Consider the following 25,837-nt stretch of genomic DNA (forward strand, 5'->3'; position numbering starts at 1 on the left):
CACCGGACTGGTCCACCACCAACCACCATCATAACAAAAAAGCAATACATGGATTTAAAGAAAAAATGCTCGGGAGCTCGAATTTGGCCTCAATTTTGTCCAATTCCAAGTATATGAAAAGATACATGGATTTGAATTTTGAGGATCATGAACTAAGTTGCTTCGATTTGACCTCAAAGCAACTCAATCTTGTTGCCTATATTGGTAGGACTTCAGCAAGCCAACAATCAATCAAAATGGATGAGAAATGAGTGAGAATCGAAGAAGAAAAGTTTATGAAATCTCACCTTCGAGGAGCTTCAAATTAGCTTGATCTTGCTTCCAATTTGGCTTGGCTTGACTCTAGAAGCCTGCAGGAGATGATTTGGATGGTTAAAAAGCTTGGACTCTTGGAGTTTCAATTCTAAAACAGAATGAGAATTGAAACTCGATTTCTTAAGAAACCTTCAAGATTATCCTTTCAATGATGTTTAGGGAGGAAGGGGGTCGAAACTTGGGCAAGAGGGGTCCCATTTCTGATCACCTGGGTCATGTATTTATAGGCTACCAAGTGCTTTTCACACACTTCCAATTTTGGCAAAAAACTGAATTTCCCTCTTGCATGGATGTATGGGCGTGCACTAGGCCCATGAGATGATATAATCTGATCCAAAGTTCAATGTACATCATGCTGAAATCATGTTAGAAGCTCATGCAAATGTGTGTGAAAATTGGAACTTGAAATTATCCAAATGGTGCTTTAACTTACACCCATGCACAAGTCCCTTAATTTTAATCCAAATGAGATGATCTTGCACTTTTTGAAAAGGTGAGATTAAGGGGAACAACTTTCATGTTTAACACTTTTTCATTTGAAGTTTGGATCATGATGAATTTTAAGGTGGAAGTTTGGGAAATTAAACATATTTGGAAATTTTCTAAGCCCCAAGTCAAATGTTCACTTCTTCCACCTTGAAAAACTTTTTCTATGGACTTCAAATTAGAAAAGTTCCTCCATTAAATTTTTATATATTTAAAACCTCTTCAATTTGGTCACACATTTGACCTAATTTGGATTTGGCATGAAAGAGTTATGCATTCTAGAAGTAAAGGAAAATCACTTGTTCAATGGTAATGGTCCCAAATGACCTATAATGTTTCCTCTTGGCAAATGCATTTTCAAGTTGAATTTGCACTTCCTCTAAACATAAAAGTTTAAGTAGACATATTTAATTTTATCATGAAATTTGAATGGATTTCATCTCATAAAAATTGAGCAATTTATGGTCTTGGGAAGTTGACCTCCAAACTAGGGTTCAGACAAAATGACCTATAATCTTTCACCATAAAAAATGACTTTCCAAGCAAAAATAGCTCTTGACCTAAACACGAAAGTACTTTGGAATGTCATTTAGAGTAACTCTGATCTCGTAAGAATTTTCATATGACAAAAAGTGTAGGAGATAGGGTCTAAGGAACCCCAGTTTTGACCAGTTGACTTTCTCTGGTCAACCACCATGAACCAACTTGCTAGATTGATATTCTTTTGACTTTTGGGGATCATGGAGGATCATATATGCATAATATTATGTAATATGAAGTATACCTTGAGATATTTGATCAATTATTGAAGAAACTTGTTGAAGAAGTCACATAAGATACCTAGATGAATTAGGGTTTCCAAGGCAAACAAACTCCAAACTCTTGATGATTTCTTGATCAAAATAACATGTGAAGATCATGGGGATCCATATATGATACTTATAGCCAATGGGAACCATTTCTTGGATGAGATCCTTGCATTAAGGGTCTTAAACCCTAGATATGAGCTTGATAGGGCATAGGTGAGCATACACATTACTTACAAAAGCAACAAACTATATATTGATATATTTTTGGTATTTTGGTTAGTAAATAAAGAAAAACAAAGTATGATACAATCAAAAGTTCTTGGTAATCTCTTCCAATGCAAACCCAATTAATGCAAGGGTAAGGAGGATGCCAAGGTGTAATCTCTTCCTCCATTGTTAACCTAGCCTCCACCACCTAAAGCTTCACTTTTCACCATTATCCACTCCATAAAACCTCATCTCCCTTTCACAAAAACTGTTCTACTCTCCGTCCTCTACGTAGTGACGATGACCGTTTTCACTAATTTGTTATTTGGGTTTTGAGATTTTTTTATAGGTACCCATTATGCCCCCGAAGAGAGCAAGCAAAGGAAATGCTGTGGCCACATCTTCCAAGCCAAAGCAACGTGCGAGACGCACCCCGAATGCACATGGCATCCTATTTGAGGAACCGGATCACCATGATAGGTATGTGATACTTGCTCAACGAAAACTCATTCCTACAAGATATATGTGTGATGCAACACTTGATGAGCTAGTATTAAAGGAAGAAGTGCATCGCATGTTTCACAACATCGGTATGCTAGAATTTATGCAATTCGAAGCACCAACTTTTGCACGCATCACACTTGAATTTTTGAGCACTATTGAGTTTAAGATGAGACGCAGGTGGACCGGTTCCGAAATGGAATTTTATGGCCAGTTGACTTTCCGATTGTTTGATGAGGACCATGAGTTGTCTGTGGAGGAACTTGGGGGGATTCTAAGATTCCCAGTATCTGGACCCGGAGCACCCCAAACACTTTTTCAGCGGTCGGTTTCTGGAGGGCCATTACAGGTAAAAATGGTTACAACCCGAGTTCGGGCAAGGCTTATGGGATTCATAACCCTTGTTTCAGGTATGCACAAAAGGGGTTAGCCTACACCTTGTTTGGACGGGGTGATAACACCGGGGTGCCCACAAAGAGAGAGCTGTTTTTCTTACATTGCATGGCCAACCATGAGAGAGTCAATGTCGCCGCTTTTGCTGCTAATCATTTGAAACAAGTTGGCCATGCAAGTACAGGTGATATTTCTGTGGGTGGCATGATCACTCAGATTGCAGACCACTTTGGTTATGGTCAGCTCTTGATGGAAGAATTAGCAATGACAGGTAAGATAAAGATCGATATGAACACTCTTGTCAATCAGCAAATGATTGCAATCATGCCGAATTATTACTCTCTGGTGATTCATAATGTGGAAGTACTTGCGTTACCAGCACCTGGTTCCATTAGTATTGCAAATGTTGCTAACTGGCTGTATACAACTTCAGCCCCATCTGTAGGGGACAATGTTCAATATGACCAGGATTTTTCAGGTGATGAGATGGAGGAAGATGATAGACCAGAAGAGCATTTTGTGCCACCCCCACAGGATTCAAACCTACATGGTGAAGGGTCCTCTTCTATGTCTCAGGACCAGTGGGGTTGGATCCAAATTGAGACGGGTATCCTCCGCACCGAGCAAACCAGACAAGGTGTGGAATTGTCCAGACAAGGTGTGGAATTGTTCCGACAAGGGACGGTCATGGATGACATGCAAGCTATGATGCAACGTCTGATGTTGCATTTCCCGCACGATCCTCCGCCTCCTCCACAACAGTAGTCGCTGTAAGTCCCCTTTGTATTTGGATTTAAACATTGAGGTCAATGTTTAGTTCAGGTGTGTGTGTGTGTGTGGGGGGGGGGGTTTCCTTTCATGTTTTATTTCGTTTTCAATTTGTTTATGTTTTTGGCTTTTGTTTTTGCTTCTGTTGTCGTAGTATTTTTGTTTTTGTTGTTTACCTGTGTGTATAGAGTGATGAGAAATTGTTGGACGAATCCGGGATCGATTGTAGTGGATGAAAGACACCCCTCATACTTGTTCTGATAAGGTACCCCGGAAGTTGATGCAACCATGAGAAAGTAAAAGTCGGACACAATTTGGTGACACTGGACCAAGAGAGCGGTTTGGTAGAACCGAATCGGAAAAGAAACCACATGACACTAGGAGGCTTCAGAGCTTGTAAGTTTAACCAACATGGTGAGAATACAAAGGCCAAACATTAAATATCAGCATGAGAGTTCAGCCAGGTATGACTCTACCACTCTGATTTTGCGTATGTTCTTTTGACACTTCACAGCATGACAACACACACTGAGGCAAGTTGTTTGTTTAGCCCAGAGCCTTTCTAGCCATCCCTATTTGTATGTTTACCCTTCGTGAACCCCGTTGAGCCTTAGCCATATTGTTCGTAATAAACCCCATGTTAACCATTAATCATTCATTTCTTCCATCACTCGGCATGATTGTTGTGAGTTACAAGATGTGCAAAAAGCTAAGTTTGGAGTGGGAATCTTGAAAGAAAGGGCAAGTGCATAATAAGAGATCTAAAAGTAATACAAAAAGAAGAGACATGTGTATGTCCAAAAAGAAAAAAAGAGAAAAATGCACTTGCCGAGACTTAAGACTCTAACACCTATAAAATGCTCACAAAGAATTGAGTTGAAAAGAGTCAAAAGTGAATAAACCCCCAGAGTTATGAGTTATGCACGAAAAAAAAGAGAGAAAATCAAACAACATGAATGCCGAGTTCAAAACCATTTGTTATCCATTTTTGTGTTTATCCCACTGTACCCAAGCCCCGTTACAACCGAAAAGACCTCATAAAGTGTGTGGAATCTGTTATTGTAGTGAAATTAGAATGTATTAAAATTTAAGAGTTTGGTATTGCATGCTGTGCTGTGAGTGTAAACACCCTAACCATGAGAGATGTTGTGAGTGTGTGAAAAAGCTTGCAGGTAACGAGGCTTTTGATGTGAAAATGTGGCGAACAGTCTGAGTCGGGAAAACCGAAAACTTGATTGGAAATTAAGAACACACGTTGTAAAGGACAAGGTTGCATTGTGGAAAATGAATTCGTGGGTGACCTTTGTTTGGACTCAATACATCACTTGAGGACAAGCAATTAGACAAGTTTGGGGTTGTGATCGGTCACCATTTCCATTAAATTCCCACCTTTGATCCGACATATTTTCATCACTTTGGTAAGATTTGTGGTTGTTTTTAGTTGTTTTATAGTCATTTAACATGTTTTGTTAGTTTATTATCGCATTGCATGTTGTTACATGTTTGTGTCAAAAAGTCTCTTTTATGCTTCGATTTGGTAGTGTTATTGTTACAGGTTGTTGCATAGGTTCAAAAGGACTAATAGCTGATTGTTGGATGCTCAAAAAGGCAAAAATATGAAGATACAGCAGGTCAACACAGGCCCCCGTGTGCATCAACATGACCCGTGTTGTTTTCCAGGAAAAGAGAGCTCAAAGAGGTAAAACAGAGGGTTAACACGGGCACCCGTGTGAATCCACACGGCCCGTGTTGATGCCTCTGTAGCTTGCTCTGAAAATGCAAATGTTGAAGAGCACACACGGGCACCCGTGTGAATCCACACGGCCCGTGTTGATGGGCGCGTCTGAGAAACTTTACTTTTTGTCGTGTGGATCTATTCTGCTCATTAAGGGTATTTTGGACTTTTTGCTGGGAGAAAAACCATCTGAAGCTATTAGAAGACTTGGGAGAGAAAGAGAAAGACACTTTTTGACGTACGAAAGAAAATATTGCACTGAAAAGATAGCTACTACGGAGGATTTGAAGACGGCGAGATTCAAGGGCATCAACCATTGAAGATCAAAATCTCCTAATTCTTTGTAATGTTTAATTTTCACACTATGATTTCTTTGAATACTATGAGAGGCTAAACCCCCAATGTTAGGGGGGTGGTCCTGATTTGATCGTATGTTATGAATTCGAACAAATGATTTCCTTATTACCATGTTACGTATTTCAATTCAATTGTGTGATGTTATTATGCTTTTGTATCGGACAAATACAATTAGATCTATGACTATCAATAACAGGATTGTGACTGTTAGGGTTTTCACACAATTGGGTTTATAATTGCATCACCTAGGACTAGGAACTTTTGTAAATCACCATAAACCTTGATATTGTTTATGATTAAAACCAATGATTAATTGAATGGACATTTGAATAAGAATTGGTAGTTTAATAGTTTCTTCTTTAAGGACTTAAGGAAGAGAATTCTGAGGTTGAGTAATTGAATGTTTCATATGTATTAAGGAAATCTTGACTGAATTCATAACTGGTTAAATCAACCACTCACCCTAGCATGTTTCATCTTAATCAATTATTTTTTACTATCTTTTTGTGTTTGTTGTTAAAAATTCCCAAAACCAACCAAACCATTGTCTTTTTGTTCAAATAGAATCAGAAGTAAAATAAGTATTTCCTACGCAATCCCTGAGATCGATACTTGGAAATAAAACTCCTTCTTACTACATCTGTAAAAATAGTACACTTGCCATTTTTCCGATCAATGGGTACCGTACATCTGTCTGCACTTCAACAGGGGAAACCCCTTTCTCACTTGTTTATGGCATGAAAGTTGTACTCCTAGTAGAGGTTGAGGTCCAATCGTGAACTCCATTGATGGAAGCCAAGTTGATAGAAGCTGAATGGTGCCAAACCAGATATGGTCGGTTGAATTTAATAGAAGTGAAGATATTGACTGCCATGTGTCATGGTCAGTTATATAAGCAAAGAATGAAGAAAGATTTTGATAAGAAGGTCATGCCTCGTGTGTTCAGAGAAGGTGACCTCGTGCTCAAGTAGATTTTATCTTTCAAACCTGATGCTAGGGGAAAATGGACTCCTAATTATGAAGGCCGATATGTTGTTAAGAGAGCCTTTTCAGGCGGTGCTTTGATTCTTACAACTATGGATGGTGAAGAGTTCACTCGTCCTGTGAACGCCGATGCAGTCAAGAAATACTTCGCTGAAAAAAAGAAAAGAATAACTCGCTAAGTTGAAAACTCGAAAGGGCGACTTAGGCAAAAATGAGCGTCTCGGTGGCTTGAAAACCCGAAAGGGCGATCCAGGCAAAAGTTAGAGACATAAAATAGAAAATTTATCCCGATAGATTGAGTACCTCACCTTGGGGAAATCTAGGAAAAATTAGGGATTATGGCAAGTAACTGCATTCGGTTGGTCCTAATCATGGAGGCAGTTTTGAGCAAGTCGTTTGGGTTTGATTTATCATTCTCGACTTAAGACAAGCACATTGGATATTGAAGTTGGTAGGAAGAGTAGTGATCATTGTATTCAATGTATCCCTTTTCCATGTAAATTACCATTTTCAACTTTTGTAAAGATCTATGGAGTCTTGCCATTTACAGACTACCATTATATTAAATAAAGTTAAGCTTTTTATCCAATTGTTTCTACTCTTATTTACTTCTACTAAATAAAATTTAATTTTTATGATGATAATTTTGAAATAAATTAATAAATAAAAAATCATTTTTTCTTAAGAATATAAAAACAATTATTGTAAGAACAATCTATTTCAACAAGGAATATAAATAGCAGTTTGAGAAGAGGTAAGTATTGAAATACGAGGCCTTGTTGGTCTTCCCTAAGCAGCTTGGTTCAGTGATTTTTCCCCAATAGTTCATCAGGTATTTCCAGTTGAGTTATAGGGTCACATACCTAACAATTGGCTTAGATCCTCGTGCAGAGTTTTATCTCTTGTATTCTCCGGCGGAGTTCATCTTCAGATATCGAAGATCCCTTATTCCCGACAGTGTTTGGTTCTAACCAGTGTTTGATTTGGTCCCCTGCAAGGTTGTCTCCCATTTTATATGGTGTTGACCAAAAATTCCCCGCAACATTGATAATTTGAATCCTCAACAGATCCTTTCTCTCTCCCCAGCCAGGGTTGAGTTATTCAGAGCTGGATGATTTATGTTCATCCCTAACATTTTTCTCCAGATGGTGCTTCCATCCTGTCGAGATTGGCTGAGTGTTGCAGCAATGATTCAAATTTGTGATATTTGTATCCTTTGTATGTTTTTTGTTAGCATAATCATCAATCATATACATGCATATTCATTAGATATTTCATTATGAATTTTTATTGCATTTGATTTCATTATTCTGATCCCCTGTTTTGGTGATATCATTACAGATTTAGTGTGTCTGTCCTCCTTCAATTGCAGAGTGTCATCCCCCTTAAGCATAAATAATTTAACCTTTCTCATTCCCCACTGAGTTTTTTCCTCATGGATGATCATTATTTCAGTTTCCTCTCCAGTTAATTATCTAGATGGACTCACACCCCTTGAGTTATATCCTCATTAGGTTAAGTCTTTGTTTGATTGTTTCTTTCTAGTTACTACTTAGACAAATATTTTTGGTCTCTTGAGAGTACGTTACCCAGTAACTGGTAATATTCTTATCAATTCTTGAGTACTTTACTCTTGCCCAATACCCGGTGAAAGTAATCTACTTCCTTTGTTATCCCCAGCGGATTCGTTTACACATTTCCCCGGGCAGTCTATCATTGATATGTTCATCCCAACCGATGACAAATATTCTTCCTTTGTGGTTTTCTACCCAGTAAAAAGGTATTTGTAATCCCTACTTTTATTCCACAGAGAGTTAATCCTTGATATGTTCATCCTAACCGATGATGGATTTTCTTCTCTTTGCATTCTTCTGCCCAGTAACCGATAGATATAAATCCTACTTTTTCCTTTAAGTTATCCTTGATATGTTCACTTTAATCGGTGACAGATATTCTCTCCTTTTGGTCTTCTGCCCAGTAACCGGTAGTTATAATTTCTACTTTCCCCTCCGAGTCTATCCTTGATATGTTCATCCTAACCGGTGACATATATTCTCTTTGGTATTTTATCCAGTAACCGGTAGATATAATTCCTATTTTCTCCCCGACGGTCTATCCTTGATATGCTCATCCTAACCGATGACAGATATCCTTCCTTTGAGTCTATCCTTGATATGTTCACTTTAACTGGTGACGAATATTCTCTCTTTGGTCTTCTACCCAGTAATAGGTTGTTGTAAATCCTATTTGATATTTTTCCCAGTAGGCTATTCTTACCCAGTAACCGGTAACGGATGTCCCTCTGTAAGAGTATATTATCTTCCTACCCAGTAAACGGCAATAGATAATATATTTTTGGCACTCCTGTCTTGAAGATCATTCTTCCCCAGTTGAGCTTGATTCAGGTATTTCAGATTTGTTCTGATTTACCTGTTTCCCCTATAGATTTCCCTTATCCCCAACCGAGTCTTTCCATTGATTTATTTTCATGGAAATTCCCCTCGCGTCTCCAACAGTTTTTCAGCCGTAGCCTGGCCTACGCACAACTTTTATTCCCCAGAATCTCTGTATCCCCAGTGAGTGTTCCTTATGGAATGCATTATGCTCCTATGGACTTTCAGTCTCTCCAGATTCTTTTCCTTTGTGGCAATATTTTCCCCACAGAGATTATTTTAACATTCCATATCATATGCATCATGAGGTCTCTTAGGGACCAAAATCTGTTTCTATATGTTGTTATTTAAGTCCATTCTACTGAGGTGATACAAATATTTTAACCTTCACATCCTTAGTTAGAATGTCCTTAAATAGGGGCAGCTGTAAGACCCTAATTTTAACTCTAAGATCCCTCATGCTATCTCATCATATGCATTGGCTTTGGGATCACACCTTGGCATCCTCCTTACCCCTCATTCATTGGGTTTACATTGGGAGAGGTTACCAAGCACATTTGATTGTATCATATTACTGATCAAAGTACCAAAAATATGTCTATGTATAGTTTTGTTTCTTTGGTAGGTAGTGTGTGTGTTTATCTATGCTCCATAAAACTCATATCTAGAGCTTAAGACCCTAAATGCAAAGAGACTAATCAAGAGATGGTTCAAATTGACTCAATACATAACATATGGGTCCCCATGATTTTCACATATCATTATGAGATGAAATCCATTCAAGTTTCATGATCAAATTCAAGATGTCCTCTCCAACTTTGATTCTTGGAAGAAATTCAAATTCAACTTGCAAAGGCATGTGCCAAGAGGAAACATTATAGGTCATTTTGGGCCACTACCATTGAACAAGTGATTTTCCTCAACTTCTAAAATGCATACCTCCTTCATGACAAATCCAAATAAGGTCAAATTTGTGACCACATTGAAGAAGTTTGAAATAGATACAACTTTGATGAAGGAACTTTTTCCATTTGAAACCCATAACAAAAGTTATTCAAGGCGGAAGAAGTGAATATTTGACTTGGTACTTAGAAAATTTTCAAATATGTTTGGTTTTCCAAATTTCCACCTCAAAATTCATCATGATCCAAGCTTCAAATGGATATGTTTTAAACATGAAAGTTGTTCCCCTTGATCTCACCTTCCCAAAAAGTCCAAGATTATCTCATTTAGCCAAGAATTGGAGGACTTTCGAATGGGTTCTTTTCCAAGGTTCATTTGGATGAATTTCACATTCATATTTCAATCTCCTTTGCATGACCACATGACATGATTTCAGCATTGCACATGAGTAATTTTGGACCTGATAGCATCATTTGATGGACCTATCACACGCCCATGCAAGCATGCAAGGGAGTTGTTATTTTTGACCAATTTTGGAAGTGTGTGAAAATCAAATGCATAGCCTATAAATAAGACCCTTTTGGTTTAGAATTAAGGACCTCATGCCCAAGCTTTGAACCTACAATCCAAACCCTCACCATTAAAGGATAATCTTGAAGGTTTTCATTTGACAATCAAGCTTTAAATCTCTTTCTGTTTTGAGATTGAAACTCCAAGAGTCCAAGCTTTTCCTTGATCTAATTCAACTCCTACAAGTTAATGAAGTCAAGCCAAGGCCAATTGGAAGCAAGATCAAGCAAGTTTGAAGCTCACTCGAAGGTGATTTTCCAGAATTTTCATCTCTTTTATCCTCTCTCAATTCTTCACTATTTTTTGTGATTTTTGGTTGGCTGAAGTCCTGCCAATATAGGCAACAAAATTGAGTTGCTTTGAGGTCAAATTGAAGCAACTCAATTCATGATCCTCAAAATTCAAATCTCTGTATCTTTTTATATACTTGGAATTGGACAAAATTGAGGTCAGATTCGTGATCTTGAGCATTTTCTCTTTAAAATAGTATCCATGTTTTTCATTTTCGATTGAAATGAAGTTGGACCAGTCCGGTGGAGGTCACCGGAGCCCTAACTCCGGTGGCGAGTTGTCACACTTCTTGGCCATCTGATCAAGCATGAATGTTCTAATCTGGACCGTTGTATCTGATTACCACATGTACATTGAGTTGACTAGAGTCCACCATGGAACATGTGTGTGTGGCCATCAGATTTCCACCTCAATTAATGAGGGAGATCTGATGGCCCTTGTTTTTTCTATTTTTATTTTAATTTCTATTTTTATGTTTAATCCTTTTATTTGTTTAAATCATATTAATTTCATTTTTAATCTAAAAAATACGGGACTTTCATAAAAAATATTTAAATATTTTCCTCTTTCATATTCTGAATTAAAATTATTTTTTGGATTAATTTTGATATTTTTCATGAATTAAATATTTTTGTACATATTTTAATTGTTTAAAAATACTTCTGACTTTTTAAAAATCATGAATTTTTTTGTCTAAGGTCCTTTGACCTTGTTTGACCTAGGATAAATCTCTTGGCTATTTATTTGGTTTTTTGAAGAGATTTTAGGTTTTGACCAAATTAAATTGTATTTTAATTTATTTTTAAATTGATTTTTAATTGATTAAATGTGTAAAAATGTTGTTTAACCATTTTTATGGTCTTGTGATGTTTCACTATTGGTTTGGGCCTTGATCAAGGTTGATTTGATTTTTGTTGGATTAAAACCATTGGATTTAGGGGATTGATGAAATGTACATTTCATCTCCCAAAATGAATGAATGGTTTTAATTTGATAAAATCCTCCCTTGATCAATTTGTGTTTCTATCTCCCCCTCCCTCTTAATCTTTGTCCCTATTCTCTACCATCCCCTCATTTGACCAATGAAATCTCTAATGTCTTAAGGCTAATTGGTTGATCAATGACCTTGTGTTAGATGAACCAATACAAGTATGACTGAGATAGGTCCATCCCTCTTGGTCTTTTATTTTAGTGTGTGGTATGTTTTAGGAGTTTGGTTCATCATACCAAATCTCTAACATGCATTAACACCTAAATTTTTATTGCCCGGACTCAGATAGTTGTGACTTCTACATAAGTCCAATTATGATTGCTAAATTTGACCCTAAAGGCATAACATTCTAGTAAGTGATATTGTAAGTGTCCCATTCTTCATGGTATTGTATGGAAACTTGACCTTTTTCCTTTAATGAGAGCTAGTGGCATACTTGTTGAATTATCCAAGTTGGAGCCCTTCTCATGGAAGATGTCTTGGTTTAAGGATCCATGCTTGTGAATGGACGGTTGAGTGTTCTCCAAAGAATGACTTAATCAATTAAAAAACACCACTAACCTTTTACTAACATTTTACTAACTATTGTTAATATTGCTTTACCTTCAAGTAATTTACTTTATGCAATTTAAATTTCAGTCATCTAACTTGTTTATGTTTATTTTATTTTCACTTTGCTCATTTGAGCCATATCTTTTGATTGTATATATATTGTTTGTGCATTTTGGTTTTGTTTGTGGTCTTAGGACCTTAAAATACTTAATAATAACAAAAACCCTAAAAAATGTTTGGTGGACTATTGATCTTGACCTGAACTTTTGGACTTAGGATTAGGCAATATTCCTTGTGCACAAAGCACTTGGCCAATGCCAACATTTTGAGACCAAGTTATTGTGAACTAGGCCTTCATCTGATGCAAGTCTTGGGATTTGTTTGAATTCACCTGCCTTTGTGCTAGTTGTTATTTTTGATCTTGTGTCTGATGCTTTACTTTGAGTTGATTAAGGAATATTTCATCTGATACATGAGAAGACAAAGAAGACTGCTAGCTATGGGAATTGCTTGCTTGGATGTGGCTATATTTATTTGATGCCTTGATTTTCTTGATGTCTGGATATTGCTAATTGCTTACTGATTATTGCTTTATTCAAAGTCCAAAGGGAAAATGGATTTTCTATAAGACATTCTTGTCTGTTGGATTGTATCCCATTGGTCAGATCTTTTCAACTCTTAACTTTTAATTTTAGGCTTAGGGTAACCTCTTCATTTCCTCCCACTTCTTAAATTTCAAAATCTCTCCCCCTTTTCAAAAACCTTCTTTGCCTGTGATTTCAAACTTAGACTTTGTTTAAACAATTAGAAACCTTGGCCTTATGCCAATGAATTTTCAAATTCTTTTCTTAAATCAAACTTGTAAATTGACTTAATTATATTGACTTAAAATTTCAAAAGACAAAAAGAACTAACCCTTTTCATTTAAACTTTGTTAAAAGCAATTCACCAACTTTAAAATTGTTACCACGAACTACGAGGTTTTGATCCCTCATTTTATGTTGGTACGTAGGCACAAGTCCGAAGGTCTTGTCAAACACAAAAATAATTAATGAATTCTTTTCTCATATCTACACTCTATTTTTCTCAAACATCTTTTATTCCAAAAATACATACACATATAAAAAAGGGCTACCTAGGAGTACCTAGGACAATTTGGGTGCTAACACCTTCCCTCGGTGTAACCAACCGCATTACCTATAATCTCTGACATTTTATTAGTTTTGATTTGAAAACTTCTTATCTTTGGATTTTGTTCATACTTTTCCCTTTTCCTTTGGAAACAATAAAAGCGTGATGGTGACTCTGGTTTTATTGACGTTAAGCTTATCCATAGCTTGATGGTCATGAATTTACCGCTACAACTTTTTGGTCAACTTTGACCAAAGTCAACACATCCTTTTAAATATCCAATTTTAATTCAATCTTTATACATACATTCATTTTAATATCATTCCATGCATAAGCATATCATTCAATAAAGAAAATTCAAAAAAATGAACTTTGACAAAAGGTTGACTTTGGTCAACAATTGACTTTTTGGTCAACTTTGACCAAAGTCAACCCGTCTTTCCAAAAGACCTAGCATTCATAAATTTCATCCATTTCATAAAAAAATCAAAGAAAAAAAAGAATGATTGGATTTTTGATTCAATTTGAAACCTTTCTTGCATTACAAGCATGAGTATAAGTTCATAAGCATACATGTTGCATTATAAGCATTAAACCAGAAACCATGTCCTAAACTACCTAGAATTATAATGTGTATATCACATGTGATTCAAGGTGAACAAAAGAGGAAAAAGTCTTGGTAACACACTTCATGTTTCATGATCCCATTCAACATGCCAAACAATCAAACCTACCAAATCATCATAAGCAACAAGTAAAACCTGCTTCAAGACTCCATCAATCCAACCCTACAATTCCCCACTATAATAGCATGACAACCTGTAATCATCAGTCCATTTCAGCAAAAACTATACACCAAGTTACAACAAGGCCATAACATCCTTTCACAATGGGCTCCAACAAAAAATTCTGTAGTAGTAACACTTCAAGTGCAACAATGCCCTCCTCATCTAAACCATCACAATTCAACTATGCAAATAGTCTCCATAAGCAAGCAACAACAATGAATCATTACACAAATTCAAGCAACAATTGCAGCCTGCAAAAAAAGAACCACGAGCAATCAAGCTGCAACAATGCATCACAGAACTCACATCAACAATAACCTGCCAAACCAGTCCAATAACAAAGCTAGCAAATGGTTCAACTCACATTCAAATATAGGATGCAGTTCAAGCATAGCCAGGGCAATGTTCAAAATCATCCATACATGTAGCAGACCATAACATCCATGAGCAATCCTGCAACATCACACTTAAAAACCAGTCAACAACATTCCAACAAGGACCTGCATCAAACTACAATAATCCTACAAATTTCAGCAAGCAAACATCGGCCCAAACACAAGCATCTTGTTGCACTAATGCACACCACAAACCAACATCCAAACCGGAACCACATGTCACAACATCACCTACAACCTTACCATACCAAACCTGCACCACATGACCACAAGACCACCATCATGCAGCATGCCATAACCCTCTACAATCACAAAAAAAACCCTGCACAACATGTCATAATATCCTGCAGCCTTCAATCCACGACCAACAATAATAGGTCTGCAGCAACTTGCAGCAAGCCTGCAACAAACTCAACCCTGCCCTATAAACCACATCAACAACATAAACATGCCAAAAACTCAGTTGCAATCCACATCAGTTCAAGCAAATGCAAAACACACAACTCACTTATTTGTTTTTCATTGAGGTAAAAAAAGTGAAAATGCATAACAATCCAAAAAGCAAAAAAAAAAGCAAAACATTCAGGTAAAAGTGAAAATGAAAACACATAACTCACTTATTCTAATCATTTCATTTTTTTGTTTTTTATTCTTTTGTTTTGTTTATTTATTTATTTTAATATCATTTCATTATTTTCTATTTTCATTCTATTAAGCAAATTTTGATCATATTTTAATATTAAATTTTATTATTTTTATATTTATTTTTGACCATTTTGCCCTTAGTTTTTGACTATTGGTTGATGACAATCTTATGAATCATAGATGATTGATCCTAAGGTTGACTAAACCTTCAACACTTCAAACATGTCGATGAATGATCAATGGATCATTATTGAAACTTTGAGATGTTGATAGGTCGCCCTTATTTGATCATGTTTGAATCTCTTGATGATAGATAAGACCCTTAGTTGCTTGAGTACTGTCTTTTCCATTTTTTAGTCGTGTTGCATTGTTTCAAGAGGATAACTTGTTTTAGACCTCTAACATGCCTAGCACGTACATTATTATTGACCGACCTCAGATATGTGTGGCTTCTACATAAGTCCACTTATAATTTCTTAACATAGCGCCAAAGTGTCCTGACTCGATTAAATCTTTCCTTTGACAATTAACCATTAACATTATGATCTTGATGTTTAACTTTTATATTATTTGATTTTAACTTGTGATTACTTGGGCGATGAAATCTTACACAGTTCAAATCATTGATAGATGGACGCTTCGGTCGATTCAATCTTCTTTGATTCAAACATGTTGATAAATGATTAATGAATTGTTTTTGACACTTTGAATCAAAGATAGGTTATCCCTTAGTGCGCCATATTTTGAGTCCTTTGACTTATGGATAAATGATCCCTAGGTGATTACCTTGTGCAACTTAATCTCTAACCACTAACTGTTGTCACCAACCTTTGACTTATTGGCCTAATCTTATGTTGTCATTTATTTTCAAGTACTTTATTCTCATATCCATCATCATTGTATTTGTTCCATGCATTATCTTATTTCTTTCTTGTCATTGCATAATCAAAAAGAGCAAAAAATGATAAAATAAATAGACAAAAAAAAGGCATTCATCTGTGACCCACTGTTGGACTTAGAGGACTCATTATGACTCTTACACTTGGACCTTGGATCATGATTCTTGACCTTTTATTCAGACTTGGAATTTCATCATTGACTTGCAATATTTTATTGTAAGAATGGCATCCATGGAACTACCCTAAGGAGACATGTATTTAAGCTCATTATCCACTTGTTAGCTTAGGTCACTTTGCACACACAATGCTTTCTCTTGGGCTACCTTACAATGAGACCCTTTATTTCTCGCATTGTTACCTTGTAAATATCTGTGTATCTCACAATTTCAAATCAATAAGCAATAAAACCTTGATCCAACGCCAAGAGAAATTTTCTTAATCAAATTCAAAATACAATAAAAATACGATTAGAATTGTGCGCCACGAGCCTTAAGTGGTGAATAATGAGTAAGAATAGAGTTTTCCTACTGTCATACCCCAAAATTTTCCCTCCCATTTTCATCTTTCCACTCAACCTACGACTTAAGATTCATCTGTGCACATTCATTTGCATTCATGTGTATCGTGCATTCATTCTCACAAACATCATATATTCAAAGCCTGTGAAAAACATAATGTCGTCTTGCTTAATCTTGGGAGATTGCATCTTGATCTTTCATGCCCAACCCTAATGTTCTTGGCTCTTGTCCTATATGAATCTTTTGATCCATAAAACCTTAATTATGGGTGCTTATCATGGGTGATTCATTTGGTGACCTTGCTTTGGGCTCAAAACCCTAATGCTAGAGGCATGTGATTTGAGTTGGTTTCTTGAGCCTTGGCCCTTATTCACCTCATCTTTCACTTTAATCATGGAAACCCTAATCTTGTTGTAACCCTTTATGCAAGGTATTTGTGGAACATCTGGTTACCTTTTGACCATGTAGGCTTACAAACCCTATGCCATTGATCCCTTGTGGTTTATCTAAACTTATGTGACCTTATGACTTGATCTTTGATTCCCAAATCCTAATTCAGGAGGTGCACCATGCCCTAGCATTTTGTGGATCTTTCCTAATCATCCAATCACTTAAGGATTACATCATGCCCTGTTTCTTGCTTCAAGGCTTGGTTCTATTCTTTACATTGTTTGTGCTTGACTAAGTTATGGTTATTCTTTGTTTTACTTACTTGTTCATACACTCATGGCCACATCATAAGGTTGCTTCACATACAAGTTTGGCTTTCTTTCTATCCATAAGCATAGCATAATCATTTAGGTAATGTGCATCTTTAAAATTAAAGCCAATTGGTTGCTTAAGCTTACAAGTTTTGTTGTTCATCTTGATCTATTCATCCATTGCATTGCATTTTAGGATTCATCACCTAAGTTGACTTTTTGGTCAACCAAGTTGACTAAAGTCGACAAACCATTTCTTGGTGATCTTAAGTTGAGGCTATACTTATTCACTTGTCATTCATGCTTGGTAGAAGCCATATACATTCCATTAATTTGAACTTGATTTCACACATTTTTGGAATTAACAAAGATAATTCAATGCATTTCATTCATCAACACTTTCGCATACTCAAGTTTACATTAATATTGACAAATCAATTTTGCATACAACATGATCATAGTTCATTATATATGGGAATTCTACATAGTACATATATATGCAAATTCCATTAAGTCCATACAACATCTACATGACTCATATGCTTTTGTTTGAGTTTGATTACTAAATCGGGTTCATCATAATCTTCCCAAATCTCTTTGCATCTCCACCTACAAAGGCACGAAGCAAAACCATAACATGTTAAAGAATCTTTCCAACAGTCAATTCACATTTGCAAGGCAAAGTTCAACATATACAATTCACACTCCATTTCGATTCATTCACTTCCAATCATGTTTTCATTTTGCAAATCCCATATAATTACAACAAGTCCATATTTTACAATTCAAACAATTACAAAACCTATAGTTTCTATTACCACATAATTCAATTTTTAAGCCATTTCCAAAAATAATCAGCAAACCAAGTCATTGACATTTCATACTAAACCATTGAGCATCTTATTACCAATCTTTAACATCAACAACTCAATTTCAACATTGATGCTACTAACCTCTCATAACGATTCCAAGTTCACATGCTAACTAACTTTTAACCTAGCTTCTAATGGCTTGAATTAACTAACCTCTAATTTCGTTTGATTTTTGCTAAAACCACTTTCTAACTTAATCAATAACAATGATGCACGAATTGTTTCTATTAAGTTCCATCAGTTCATACAAGACCAACATCCAAACAAGCTGTTCCATACACATTTAAAGTATTACCTCCACATGATACAACCATTCAAGGATATATATAACCAATCAACATTCCATACACAATTCATACAGATCAATTCATACCAGTTCATTGAATCGAAGGATTAACAATCAAGCATCCAATATGTTTTTAACAACTCAATTAACTTTCCAAGCAGCAAAACGAAATGTATAGCAGAAAGGTTTAGAATCAATATTGACCTGTAGAACTTTCTAAATAGAGTAAAAACAGGATTATTTAATAACTAACATTGAACCTGCAAAACAATTTCAACTCACTATTAACTTCACTTAGCCAACCACTGATAAATTGAAACTGATAATTAGTAAACTAACAAGTTTTAACAATTCAATTTTAGAGCAATAACTGAGTTCTAATGTAAACACACAAACGCAGGCAATTCCAAACCAATTTCATTTTCACTAAATGAGTTTCATAACTAACTCACTAACTAAATTTAAATTGATAACTAACACTCTAACAATTTTTTTGTTCATTTGAAACTAATTGTGCATTTCTGGTGAATTTGAATATGAATTTCACGTGCATTTGATAACAGAATTGGAGTTCTATAAATCAAGTTCTGCAACAGAAAATCTCATTCATCTCTTCACATATCAGAAATCACTCTGCACATTCATCTCTCTATCTTCACTACAAAAATCACAACGCTCATCCTTTTTCGATCTTCACTCTGCGAATTCTCAGAAGCTCCCCGAAACCATCTCTGTTGTCTCTCACGCATTCACAGAAGAGCGTTTGCAGAAGAGCATTCAGAGAAGAGAATAACAAAGTCGCAGAAGAAGAAGAATGAGAAACGAATCAGTATCAGAGAAGAAGAATCAGTACCTGTTTGCGATTGAGGCTTCAGATACCGGTGTGTTTCTCACTTTAATTCCGATTCTGTTTTTTTGGTTTGTGCGTCCGTGCAATGATGAATCAAGCTGAGTTGTTGATGCAGATTTCAGAATGTGAATTGAGAATTGTTCTTCGTTTTGTTCAAAATCGATTGATCTGGAGCTTGAAACGCGGAGAGTTGAGACACAACAATGAAGAAAACTTGCTTCTATGAGAATCATTCTCTATCTTTAGCCGCAACTTATGAGCATAGCGTTTGGGTCCGGTGCTTCCACCGGTAAACGTGTTAGTGTTTGGCATCGAGTTTGGTTTGGGCCTAAGGCCCAAACGAGTTTTTGGTCATTTGCACACCCATGCTTTTCCTTCACCCCCCATCTGGTGGAATTTCGTAATTAGGCCTGGTCTTCTAGGCCCAGGCCAGAGTTGGTGATTACACCATGGTTTGGGGATTATACACACTTTGTTTTATATTAAGCATTAATTCTTATTTAATTTGTTAAATCTTTAGGTTAGTTAATTAGGATGGATATGATTAATTTTGATTAATAGATTAATTATAATTTAAGTTAATTGTTTTAATAAGTTAATTGTGAGGTTAGTTAATTAATTAATTGTGATTAATAAAAATAATTATGATGAATCAATTAATTGTAATCTTTAGAAACTTTAGGTTTAATTACACTTAACCTAATATTTTTTATCATATGTTCTTGTGTTTTTTCTAATTAGTTAAATAGTTTTAAATAACCCTAATTCTAGTTTCCATTGTAATCAAATTTGTGCATATTTCCTATTTTCCCATTAGGGTTTAAGAAATTCCTGATTTTGCATGATCCCCTAACTTAGGGTTTGCTTATAGGCAATTGATTCAACTAATTTCCCAATTCATTAGGTTGTTGTACATAGTTCATCTAATTTCTTTCAATCCTACTGATTAGTGTTGATCAAAGATCACTTTGATCAAACAAATCCTTTGCATCATACTATAATCCCTAAGCATATACAAGTGATCAAAAGACCCTTGATCACTTGATATGACAAGTCCACATGCTCAAGCTATATCAGATATGCTGAATCTCAAGAACTTAAGACCTCAAGGTTCAAATACAAGATCAAGATTTTAAAGTCAATATCAATCAAGAATAGCTGACAAAGTGGACTACTTCTCAAGCACAACAAAAGGTTAACACTTTTCAATCATAATTCAGATTGTGTGGCACGAGACTTAAGAAGTAGAGAATGAATGAGAGTGTATAATTCCATTAACTCATGTTGAATATCTTTGGATACAGAATGAATGTCCCAGTTGCTCATCATATTAACCTTTATTCATAGACTTTATCACAATTTGAATTATGTGATTGCTAAGTCTTCTTCTACAACAAGATCAACACTCAGGATCTCATGATCTCCTATCAACAACTTGTCAATTTAGATTCAAGTTGTATGCCATGAGCCTTAAGAAACAAATAATGATGAGAGTGGAGAATTCATATCCTTGTATAGGGTATCCTTGGGTTTGGGATGAATGATCTAGTTGCTCAAGGTATTCTCCTTTATTCATAGACTTTATTGCAATTTGAATTATACAATTGGCGAGTCTTCTTCAAGCAAGCATCAATCATTCAACACTTCAATAATGAAGCACTTTTGTTATCAACACCTTATGGTTATACACCCTCTTCCAATCAATTCAATCTTTCCTTCCTGTTACGTTTTGGAGCTTGGCAACCTTTCTCGACTTCAAGGTGGTAGACCTTGGCAATAATTCTTTGCCCCATGAGATGGTGGACCTTGGAAGAACTCATTATGTGTCTATGGAGTTATAAACTTTGGCACTTGGTTATGGATCTTAACAATCCCTTTGAGTAGCGTTGTAGAGTTATGGACTCTTGGAAATCCTCTTGCCTATCAGGTTATGGACCTTGGTAGTGCTTTTCTTTTCCTTGAGAGTTATGGACTTTGGCATCTGTTCTCTTTTCCTTTTGGGTTATAGACCTTGACATTTCAGTTCCTTGCCATTAGAAGTTATGTACTATGGTAGTGATTCCTTGCCTAGCAGGTTGAGATCTTGGCACTCATCTTTCTACCTAGAAGGGTCGTATACCCTAGAAATTAACACATCATGTCTCTTGCCTTAGTCTCTTGTTGTCTTTGTTTCGGTCATAGTAGGATGAACTACGAAAGCTCTGACTTTCTCATTGCACGGTGAGAATACGTAGGCACGAGAATTCAGATTCTCCATGAGCTACCTTATTTATTTCAACCTCATTTTTCTCCGTTCATCAACCAATACCATCTTGTAAGGCCCCAATTTTGACCCTAAGATCCCTCATGCTATCTCATCATATGCATTAGCTTTGGGATCACACCTTGGCATCCTCCTTACCCTTCATTCATTGGGTTTACATTGAGAGAGATCACCAAGCACATTTGATTGTATCATACTTTGTTTTTCATTATTTACTAACCAAAATACCAAAAATATGTCAATGTATAGTTTGTTGCTTTTGTAGGTAGTGTTTGTTCACCCATGCTTCATCAAGCTCATATCTAGGGTTTGAGACCCTCAATGAAAGGAGACTAATCGACAAATGGTTCAAAATTACTATAGACATCATATATAAATCCCCATTATCTTCATATATCATTTTAATCAATAATTCATCAAGAGTTTGAAGCTTGGTTTTCTTGGAAGCCCTAATTCATCTAGGTATCTTGTGTGACTTCCTCAACAAGTTTCTTCAACATTTGATCAAATATTTCAAAGTATACTTCATATTAAATCATCTTATCATTATATTATCCTCCATGAGTCCCAAAGATCAAGATAACTTCAAGTTTGCTAGATGGATCATGGTGGTTGACCAGAGAAAGTCAACTGGTCAAAATTGGGGTTCCCTAGACCCTATCTCATACAATTTTTATCATATGAAAATTATTCAAAGATAAAAGTTACTCCTTATGAAATTCCAAACAACTTTAATGTTAAAGTCAAGATCTATTTTTTCTTGGAAATTCATTTTTTATGGTAAACGATTATAGGTCATTTTGTTCGTGCCCTAGTTAGGAGGTCAACTTCATAGGACCATATATTGCTCAATTTTTATGATATTAAGGCCATCCAAGTTTCATGATAAAATTCAATATATCCTCTCCAACTTTTATTCTTGGAAGAATTTCAAATTCAACTTGCAAATTCATGTGCCAAGAGGAAATATTATAGGTCATTTTGGGCCACTACCATTGAACAAGTGATTTTCCTCAACTTCTAAAATGCATAACTCCTTCATGCCAAATCCAAATGAGGTCAAATTTTTAACCAAATTGAAGAGGTTTTCAATATATACAACTTTTATGAAGGAACGTTTCCCATTTGAATCCTACAGCAAACATTATTCAAGGTGGAAGAAGTGAACATTTGACTTGGTACTTAGAAAATTTTCAAATATGTTTGATTTTCCAAACTTCTACCTCAAAATTAATCATGATCCAAGCTTCAAATGGAAAAGTGTTCAACATAAAAGTTGTTCCCCTTGATCCCAAATTTCCAAAAAGTTCAAGATCATCTCATTTGGTCAAGAATTGAAGGACCTGCGCATGGTTTCTTTTCGAAGGTTCATTTGGATGAATTTCACATACACATTTCAATATCCATTGAATGAGCACGTGACATGATTTTAGCATTACACATGAGTGACCTGATAGCATCATTTGATGGGACTATCACACGCCCATGCAAGCATGCAAGTGAATTTCTATTTTTGGCCAAATTTGGAAGTGTGTGGAAATCAAATGCATAACCTATAAATAAGACTCTTATGGCTCAAAATTAAAGACCTCATTCCCAAGCTTTAAACCTGCAATCCAAACCCTCACCATTAAAGGATAATCTTGAAGGTTTTCATTTGAAAATCGAGCTTCAAATATCTTTCTATTTTGAGATTGAAAATCCAAGAGTCCAAGCTTTTCCTAGATCCAATTCAACTCCTACAAGCTTCTGAAGTCAAGCCAAGGCCAATTGGAAGCTAGATCAAGCAAGTTTGAAGCTCACTCGAAGGTGATTTTCCAGAATTTTCATCTCTTCGATTATCTCTTAATTCTTCACTATTCTTTGTGATTTTTGGTTGGCTGAAATCCTACCAATGTAGGCAACAAGATTGAGTTGCTTTGAGGTCAAATCGAATCAACTCAGTTCATGATCCTCAAAATTCAAAATCATGTATCTTTTTATATACTTGGAATTGGAGAAAATTGAGGTTAAATTCGTGATCCTGAGCATTTTCTCTTTGAAATAGTGTCCTTGTCTTTCATTTTCCATTGAGATGAAGTTGGACTAGTCCGATGGAGGTCACTGGAGAAGATGACCAGAGCTCTAGCTCCGGTGGTGTGTTGTCACGCTTCCTGGCCATCTGATCAAGTTTAAATGTTATAATCTAAATCGTTGCATCTGATTACTACGCGTACATTACACTAACCAAGGTCCACCATGGAACATGCGCGTGTGGCCATCAGATCTGTCACCTCAATTAATGAGGGAGATCTGATGGCCCTTGTTTATTTTTATTTTTATTTTATTTTCTGATGTTATGTTTATTCCTTTTATTTTGTTTAATTCATATTAATTTCATTTTTAATCAAAAAAATATGGGACTTTCACAAAAAATCTTTAAATATTTTTCTCTTCCATATTCTGAATTAAAATTATTTTTTTGGATTAATTTTGATATTTTTCATGAATTAAATGTTTTTCTGCATATATTTAATTATTTAAAAATACTTTTGACTTTTCAAAAATCATGAATTTTTTTGTCTAAGGTCCTTCGACCTTGTTTAAACTAGGATAAATCTCTTGGCCATTTATTTGGTGTTTTGCAGAGATTTTAGGTTTTGACCAAATTAAAATATATTTTAAGTCATTTTTAAATTGATTTTTAATTGATTAATTGTGTAAAAATTATGTTTAGCCATTTTTATGGTCTTGTGATGTTTAACTATTTGTTTGGGCCTTGGTCAAGGTTGATTTGACTTTTATTGGATTAAAACCATTGGATTTAGGGGATTGATGAAATGCACATTTCATCTCCCAAAATGAATGAATGGTTTTAATTTGATAAAATCCTCCCTTGGTAAATTTGTGTTTCTATCTCACCCTCCCTCTTCATCTTCATCCCTATTCTTTCTTATCCCTTCATTTGACCAATGAAATCTCTAATGTCTTAAGGCTAATTGGTTCATCAATGACCTTGTGTCAGATGAACCAATATAAGTACGTCTGAGATATGTCCCTCCCTCTTGATCTTTTCTTTTAGTGTGTGGTATATTTTAGGAGTTTGGTTAATCATACCAAATCTCTAACATGCATTAACACCTAACTTTTTATTGCCCGACCTCAGATAGTTGTGACTTCTACATAAGTCCAATTACGATTGCTTAACATAGAGCTAAATTTGACCCTAATGGCATAACATTCTATTAAGTGAGATTGTAAGTCTCCCATTCTTCATGGTATTGTGTGGAAACTTTACCTTTTTTCCTTTCATGAGAGCTAGTGGCATATTTGTTAAATCATCCAAGTTGGAGCCCTTCTCGTGGAAGATGTCTTGGTTTAAGGATCCATGCTTGTAAATGGGTGGTTGAGTGTTCTCCAAAGAATGACTTAATCAATTAAAAAACACCACTAACACTTGACTAACCATTGACTAACTCTTGTTGATGTTGCTTTAGTTTCATGTCATTTACTTTATGCAATTTAAATTTCAGTCATTTATCATTGATTGCCATTTACATTCCATTTAACTTGTTTATGTTTATGTCATTTTCACTTTGCTCATTTGAGCCATATCTTGTGATTGTATATATTGTTTGTGTGTTTTGATTTTGTTTGTGGTCTTAGGACCTTAAAATACTTAATAATAACAAAAACCGTAAAATATATCTGGTGGACTGTTGATCTTGATCTGAACTATTGGACTTAGGATTAGGCAACATTCCCTGTGTAAAAAGGACTTGGTCAATGCCAACATTTTAAGACCAAGCTATTGTGAACTAAGCCTTCATCTGATGCAAGCCTTGGATTTTGTTTGAATTCATCTACTACTCTGTCTTTGCTTAATTGTTATTTTGATCTTGTGTCTGATGCTTTGCTTTGAGTTGACCAAGGAATATTTCATCTGATACAAGAGAAGACAAAGAAGATTGCTAGATTTTGGGATTGCTTGCTTGGATGTGGCTATCTTGATTTGATGCTTTGATATTCATAATGTCTGAATATTGCTAATTTCACATTGATTATTGCTTGATTCAAATTCCAAAGGGAAAATAGGTTTTCTATATGACATTCTTGTCTATTGGATTGCATCCCATTGGTCAGATCTTTTCAACTCTTAACTTTTAATTTGTGCTTAGGATAGCCTCTTCATCTCCTCCCACTTCTTAAATTTCAAAATCTCTCCCCCTTTTCAAAAAAATTCTTTCGCTTGTGA

General features: G+C 35.5%; 1 long non-coding RNA gene across 1 annotated transcript; it reads right to left on the bottom strand.

The window, feature by feature from the left end:
* Positions 1 to 17,738: 17,738 nt before the first annotated feature.
* Positions 17,739 to 19,623, bottom strand: LOC127101319 (uncharacterized). Its single transcript, XR_007794605.1, has 2 exons — positions 19,344 to 19,623; positions 17,739 to 17,941 (listed from the first exon to the last, which is right to left on the bottom strand). It is a non-coding gene; the product is annotated as an uncharacterized LOC127101319 (long non-coding RNA).
* Between the last annotated feature and the right edge of the window lie 6,214 nt (positions 19,624 to 25,837).

Source organism: Lathyrus oleraceus, chromosome 7 (genome assembly GCF_024323335.1).
Source record: "Lathyrus oleraceus cultivar Zhongwan6 chromosome 7, CAAS_Psat_ZW6_1.0, whole genome shotgun sequence".
NCBI classification, from domain to species: Eukaryota; Viridiplantae; Streptophyta; class Magnoliopsida; order Fabales; family Fabaceae; genus Lathyrus; species Lathyrus oleraceus.